Here is an 8099-nt window from a genome sequence, read left to right as displayed (position 1 = left end):
TCTTCTTCTTCTTCTTCTTCTTCTTCTTCTTCTTCTTCTTCTTCTTCTTCTTCTTCTTCTTCTTCTTCTTCTTCTTCTTCTTCTTCTTCTTCTTCTCTGTTGTGGATCTTGTCACTAAATTTTAAGTCAATGGCAAGACAGGGCTAACTCTTCATCTCCTGCAGAGCAGAAGGTGAAAAGAAAAAAAAACCCTGATTAATCCCTGTCCAACCCCATTTTTGTGTAGAAAACGCACACTAAAATGAATTGCACTATTGTAACATCACTTAATTTTTGGTCTTCAGAGATGACACATTCCACATGTCAACATCTAAGGGAGGATTTATACCAGATAGGGTTTAATACCCTATCTCCTAGCCACTGAAACCTATCCCGTATGGTCTGCAAAGATAATTGCTAAAGTTAGGATGATTGGTTTGAATCCAGAAGAGCTTTCTGATATGGGTTTGAATAAATCAAAGGCCCTGGTATTACAAAGATTGAGTGACACTGAATCTCAAAATGATGAAGTGATGCTCCCTATAAACTACAGCAGTTTGAAAACGTGGCCGAATTATACATCAGCTCCATACCTCTCAAATATTATTTACGAGAGATATAGATGGACCTTTTCGAGAGCACGCTTCGATGCATTCCCTTCCGCGGTACAATTTGGCAGATCTTCTCAGTTGCCACTGCTGAAGCGATATTGTCCCTGTACTGGAAAAGTGATTGAATCTGTCACACATATTCTCCTACATTGTGAATTTTATCAAGAAGAAAGATTGCAATTAATTATTCCACTCCTCTCTAAATTCATATCACTGAAGTATTATATGAGCTTTAGGTCTGAAGTACTCTGGAAATATCTCTTAGAAGATATGCAGAAATCTGTAACTTATGCGGTAACAAAATTTTGTACTATAGCAATTAGAAAATGGAAATGTTTGGAATTATCGTAATAGTTTTTTTGAGCTCCAAGTTTTATGATAAATCTCCTACGTGGACCAAATAAAACTAAAATTAGAATACAATCTGAATCTTCAGGTTCATCAAATGAATGTCTGAAAAGAAGAGTTGGATTTATACCCCGCCCTTCACTCGGAGTCTCAGAGCAGTTTACAATCTCCTTCCCTTCCTTTCCCCACAGCAGACACCTTGTGAGGTAGGTGGGGCTGAGAGAGCTCTGAGAGAACTGTGACTGACCCAAGGTCACCCAGCTGGCTTCATGTGGAGGAGTGGGGAATCAAACCCGGTTATCCAGATTAGAGTCCACTGCTTTTATCCACTACACCAAGAGGAGTATCTTATAACATGAGGTTTCCACAGGGTTGAACTGAGGTAAATTTCTGAGGTGAACAATTTCAGGCATGGCAATACCCTACAAAAATGCCCTGCAATGAGTAACCTTCAGCCTTTCAAAGTGGTCTATTTCTTGATGCACATTAGACTACAAAGAGATGAACTAAAAACATATATCAAAGAGAAATTCATGAATATAAGCATGGTTTAGTCAGAATAAGCTGCTTTCCACCACCACCAAGCTACCTAAAAAAATTATGGGACCTGTTTGAAGGTTTTCAAGAAAACGTTGGATGGGCATCTGTCAGAATAGTATAACATATCTTGTTTTAGGGTAGTGGTTTAGTCACTAGAAAGATCCACTGGTTCCTTTCCAATTCTAACCTCATCACAATATAAACAACCAACCTAAGCAGAAGGCAATCACAAGCCATGACAGAGCAGGGAAAATCCATTAGGTAAAGGTAAGAGGGAATTTCTTAGGAAACATCAAGGCAGTAACAACTTAGGGCGATTTCTCACTAGAGCTGCCTCGCAGCACAGCGCCGTTTGCCCCAACACAAACATGTCAATTTCACACCCGAGGCTGCGGGGCTGCATTTGGCTCGGGGCTTTGCCCGATTTCCTCCGCAGTTTCATGATCCTCAAAAACCAGGATCACGAAATTGCGGAGGAAATCAGGCGAAGCCCCGTCAAAATGCAACCCCGGAGCTTCAGGTGTGAAATTGACATGTTTGTGTCGGGGCGCTGTGCTGCGAGGCAGCTCTAGTGAGAAATCGCCCTTAGTGTTGTCTATTTCAGGATAAAGGCTCCTTCAGTTCCTGTGTCCAGTCAGTGCAGAGGTCCTCAGTGTAGTGCCCATGGATGCCATGGGACCTACTGGCACCTTCTCTGGTGCCTGCCAAGTGTTTTTTTAGGAAGTGGGTGGAGCCAGGTATAGCTTCTATTTGACTATTGGAGAATTGGCCACCTCAGCTTGGATTGGAAGATTATTCATGTATCACATATATTCATATAATACTTAAAAGTTCACGGGAGAAACAGGATCATATCAACTACTTATTCAGCATAACATGTGAAGAGGCTTCATATACACAAACATAGTGCATGCACATAGGCTGTGCAATGTAGGGATCCTGCATTACCATGAGCCATTTGTGTGTAGTCTTTGTTTATGAGATAAGGTAAATATGCATATATGGGGGGCAAGCCAACCAGTGCAATCCAGACCCCCCCCAGCCACTCACTCTTTTCTAATGTAACTTATAAATAGTCCCTGATACTAGAAAACTGAGCAGATGTGGTTTAATTGTTGTCCTATCGTGATGGTTGCGTTGGTTTCCTTTATTTTTGGTGTGGCTGTTCTGTTACCTCATGAAGTGTGTTCCAAGATAGGACCAAAGGGAAATTGTTCCAGGAAGGGAAATTATTATCCATATGGAGGTGAACTTGATGAAGAAAAAGCTCTGAAGGCTGACTGCAAATCCCAGGCTTTTTCTGATGTCTCCCGTAGTGTATTCTAAGAGTGCTTCTGCCCTTATTTCTGCAGCAGAGAGGATTTGGCTAACAGCATCTTGAATCTCAAGCTAAATAATTCATTTGCCTCAAGAGAAACAGAGTAGCCTGAGGAGAGAACTGTGCTTGAATCCTCTCTCGTTTCGCATGTCACAAGCCATAAAAGTGGCCCTCAGATTAATTACAGCATTTAACACAGCATTTGAATGTATGTAAATAAAAGTAATTACAATAATTACCATTACATTAGTGGAATGATGTTACTCAGTAATTATACCCTATCGCATAAGGATTTGTCCTGCTCTTTGTGTTTGAAACTGGCTTTGCCCTAGTATCTTTGCATGCTGGAAGGAGAAATGTCACTCGCTATAGGTCGAAAGGGTCTCTAGCTTTATCATACAGAATCCCTTTTCATCAAGAAGAGAAGTCTTTAAGTCTCCTGCAGGTTCAAGCATCATCATAGGTGGAGTTGTCTGGGTCAGGACTGGATGGATCCAGCCTTCACCATCTTCTGTGTCTACTCTGGATGAAGCAAGACATGACTGGGGGAGAAATCTACCCTGTTTTCCAGCATAATGTTGTAACAGCTTCCATCCTATATACAGGCCCGTAGCTACCATGGGGCCCGCAGGGCCCGGCCCCCTTGCAATTTTTACGGGCCCTTTCCCCAAGCCTTGGCTCCCCCTCCCCCTGATAGCCTCAGCACTCACAGCGGGCAGGCTGAGGACAGGCAGCAGGCTCTCTTTTGGAGCACTTCCTGTCCTGTCACAAGGAGCCTCGAAAGCAGCAGGTGCCAGTGGGTGGTGGTAGAGCGGCGGCAGGTGCCAGCAGGTGGGGAAAGCCACAGGGCTCAGGCAGTGGCAATGAGATGGCCTCCTGGGTCACGCACCTTGCGCACCAACCAGAGGATGGGGCTCAGCAGCCAGCGCCGCACCTTCGACTGCCCCATGCAGAAGCGGGGACAGGCACGTTGGAGGCGGAGCTCACCGCCACTCACCAGTAGGAGCTCCGGTCTTCCCTCTCCTCATGGCCGCAATAGCAGCAGGCATAGAGAATGGTCTGCCCTGGGATTCCCTTGCTGCTGTTCTTACTCCTCGAGAGTAAGAGGGGTGACAAGGGAAACCCAGTGTAACCCCCCACATGCCTACGTCACTTCCAGGAGTGACATAGAAAGTGACATAAGCACATCGAGGCCGGGCCCCCCCATCAAAAATGACCTAGCTACGGGCCTGCCTATATATATAAAAGAAAGTCCCTCACCTTCAAATCAACACCCAGGCCAAACCCCTGGACCTAGAAACACGAAATTCAGGGAGAACTCACCTACCATGACGTAGATGCTCACTAAGAAGGGATTTTTTGAAATTTGCCCCCTTAGAGGGTCAAAAAGGATAAAATATGCTCCCCCCATTGCTTCCTATGTGGCTGCCAGGCTGTTGCCTCCTTGCACCCCCCCCCCTCTGATTAGTCAGCTGCAGAGCTCAGTGTTCTGAGGTTTTAAAAAAAACATTTGCAGGAGACTGCAGAGAGCACCTTGAGAGAACAGCTCTGAGAGAACTATGGCTTGCCCAAGGCCATCTATCAGGTGCAAGTGGAGGAGTGGGGCATCAAACTTGGTTCTCCCAGATCAGAGTCCGTACACTTAACCACTACACCAAACTGCCACCACTGTCCCTCAGGAGGGTGAGGACGTGGGAGAAGAAGCGAGCGCCAACACCGAGGAAGCCCTGCCGGGCCAGATGCCACCAGGGCAGCCCCTTCAGTCTTTGCCGCCACCTCTTTCCCAGTCGGCCACCCCTCCCCTCCCCGAAGGCTTCAAACACATTTCCCCACCTCCTACACCTAACAGGCAGCTGTCAGGTGTAGCAGTGGGTGCAGGGTGCTTAAAGCCATCAGGGAGCCCACCCCAGCAATAATGCCTTAGCAATCCTGCTGGCCCAGTCTCCCCACTGCCTTCAGACATGCTACTCCTCCTACACCTGACAAACAACCACTTGTCAAGGGTTGGAAGGGGCACGGAGCCCTTAAAGCCATCGGGGAGGCTTGCTCAGCAGGATTGCCTTAGCACTGCTGTGCCCAGCCTCCCTGATGCCTTTAAACACAATCCCCCCCTTACACCAGACAGACAGGTGTTTGTCAGGTATAGGAGCAGGGACAGGGTACTTTAATGCTGCTGCAGAACCTCAACCCACTCAGACTCTGCAATGGCACCATACTGCAAGTGAAGGCCCTGCAAAGGAACATCACCAAGGCCACATGGCTCACCGACAGTGCTCGGGAAGAGTCCGTGTTCATACCACACATACCACTCATACAATCAGAAAACCCCTTCAAGAGGCTGCAGTTCCCCCTCAAGGTCTGCTTTGCTATGACCATCAAGAAGTCCCAAGGCCAGACACTGAAGAAGGCAGGAATTGACTTATCAGATGACTCCTTCTCACAGGGACAGTTCTATGTGGCCTGCTCCAGAGTGAGCTCACCAAGCAGCTTGGTGATCCTGGCACCTGAGGGCAGAACCACCAATGTGGTCTACAGAGAGGTCCTTCAGTAGAGGAGAAAAACAGTACGTATGTCTCACTTCATTTTTTACACTACAATCTTCTCCATTATAATTCCTACAACAAATGTTGCCTTTCAAACTTCACATCATCAATTGAATTTATGGAACTTAAATACTGTAGCATAGCACAGACATCAGGCTAGTACAAAATAAAGTATATATGAATAAGCAGTAAATATGTACAACCAAACAAGAGGCATCCCATACTGACTCTTAAAACCAGCACATAAAAAAGCCCTTAAGCAGATCAGATCAGAAAAGAAACCCTAAAAAGTGGTCAATCAGTAAAGAGCGACAAGAAGGAACAAGACAATAAACAATACATAATACAGCTCGAGGGAGAGGAGATGAACATTCACACACATACCGATTAACTATAATCCTGGGGAAACAGAGATGGTTTCATTTAGCATCTAAAGCTCAGATGGCTAGACTGTGATGCTTACCCACCTCAACTCTGACCAGGTGAGGTCCCATGCAACAGGGTCTGCATCATAGACTTCCGCCAAGACTTTACAGGAGAAAGGATAAAGGGATGAAAGGGAGCTTTGACTCTCAAAAATTTATAACCACCAAATCTTGTTGGTCTCTAAGGTGCTACTAGACTTGAACCTAGCTGTTCCACTGCAGACCAACACAGCTACCCTCCGAAACTATCTTATGGGAGAAGGTGGTTCCTAATATTCCTTGGTCCCAGACCATGTTGGGGTACATTGGGATTGGCTTACCATTCCACCTGCACCTCACAGAATGCTGATCCATTACTAGGATGCCTGAGAGATCCAGCAGAAGTGCAATATATAGAAATGTACGTACATCACTCATCAAAATAACCAGCATATGTATGACACCGTTTCTAGCATACTGGTATATTTGGCATTAGTGAGAAGCAGCTCCCATTAATTAAAAGGTTGACAATGCCTGAATTACTATTGCATGGGAGGGAGGGAGTTCATGGGGATAAACCTCAGTCTTCTTCAAGGCTCGTTTCCATAGCATGAAGCCATGGTTTGGTGGTGCATCTGAACTAAGTTTATGTCTTTATTGCATTCTGAACTGTCAAACAGAGATTTCCCCCCCCCAAAAAAAAAGGTCTATTCCTTAGCTGTATTCCCACTAGGCTAAAAACATTACACTTCAGTGAGTTGAGGAAGAAGAAGGGCCAGGACCTAGGCTTGCCAGCCTCACAGTCATAGCAGGAGATCCCCTGACCCAGTTCTTCTTATCTACCTCCACTTCAAGCGGCAGTAGGAGAGGGTTGGTTTTTTTTAAAGGCAGTGGCCCATGAACTCTTAAGTCTCTACCAGGTTTCCAGTAATTCCTAGAGCTACCCTATTAACTTCTGGGTTGTACCAGAAGTAATGACACATGTGCCATTGAAGCCCCTCCATGTCTCCACCCCCAACCTCCCAGCCAGTTGCCAGCCATAGCCTACCAGGGCCAGATAGGCAGGCCTGGCCTTTGGTTTTGCCAGTGACAAAAACCTCATTGGGACACCATCTTGTTGACCTCCCATTTCTTGGCAGAGTGGTAATACAGCTTCAGTCACACAAACAGATTAGGGAATTAACATACTGACTAGAGTGAAGGAAGAGACAGAGTTGCCAATCCTAGGCTAGGAGATTCCTGGAGGGGGAGCCTGGCGGGGTTGTAGGGGAGGGACCTCAGCAGGGTATAATGCCATAGAATCCACCCTCCAAAGCGACCATGTTCTCCATGGGATCTGACCTATGTAGTCTGGAGATCAATTGTAATTCTGGGAGATCTCCAGACCCTACCTCAAAGCTAGCAGCCCAGAGAGATACCGTGTGGCAGTGGCATGCTTGGAGAAAGAGGATGTTCTGAGAAGAAGGAAGAAACAGCCTAAGGCCCCGGTCACACGGAGCATTAGGCACCCTAGAGAGACGGAAGATAGGCGGATTTTCCGGGTGCAATCTCACCGCCACATCTGGGAAGCGTAGAGCTCCTGTGTCTCACCCGAGGCTTCACTCCAAAGATGTGCTGTAAAAAACTAGTACCTCCAAGGTACTAGTTTCCAGAAACTGTGGGGGCGTCAGATCACGTTTCCGCTGTTAGCTCATGGCATCTGGCGCCTGCCCATGTCCCATTGCGAAAAGTTTTTTTTTGTCAAGTCTCCATGGGTGCGCACAAGCACCCAACAGCGCATGAAAACACTTGGGTTAAAAAAAACAACACAACCCCCACTGCGCCGCTTCTTTGCCGTGCCGCAGGAGTGAGGTATGATCAGCACCTCCCCCCCAACCAAGGGACGTCGGGCGGGACGTTTGATCCGGCTGCCTCGCGGTAGTTCACTCCAGGACAAACAGCCATGCCATGCCTCCCCCCCGCGATATCCGGCCCGTGTGACCAGGGCCTAAGAACAGCAACAGCTTTATGGGGACACACAGTGAAACAATACTTAGCAGAGGAAACAAGAGACCCAAGTTCCTATATAACTAGCTTTCCATGTGCTTCCCTCTATAGGAGCTCCTTCTCTTCTTGTACATTCCAACTCTGCTAACCCTTGAGGCTACTGGTAATTAGGATCAAGTCTGCTTCTCCAGAGCATGCCCTCCCTCTCATTTTTGTGACTAAAGACTACAGATGAGTCTGGAGTTACCTGCAGTCCTAGTCATGGAAGGGGTGCAAAGTTTGCAAGGCAGACTGTTTGTCTGATTAAAATGCATGTGTTTCCATCTGCTGCAATGGTGACTGCCAAGTATAGTTCAGTAGTGGGACTTGG

The sequence above is a fragment of the Gekko japonicus genome, unplaced genomic scaffold (assembly GCF_001447785.1).
Source record: "Gekko japonicus isolate JY-2015 unplaced genomic scaffold, Gekko_japonicus_V1.1 scaffold81, whole genome shotgun sequence".
NCBI classification, from domain to species: domain Eukaryota; kingdom Metazoa; phylum Chordata; class Lepidosauria; order Squamata; family Gekkonidae; genus Gekko; species Gekko japonicus.
Note: the sequence above shows the minus strand (reverse complement) of the source record.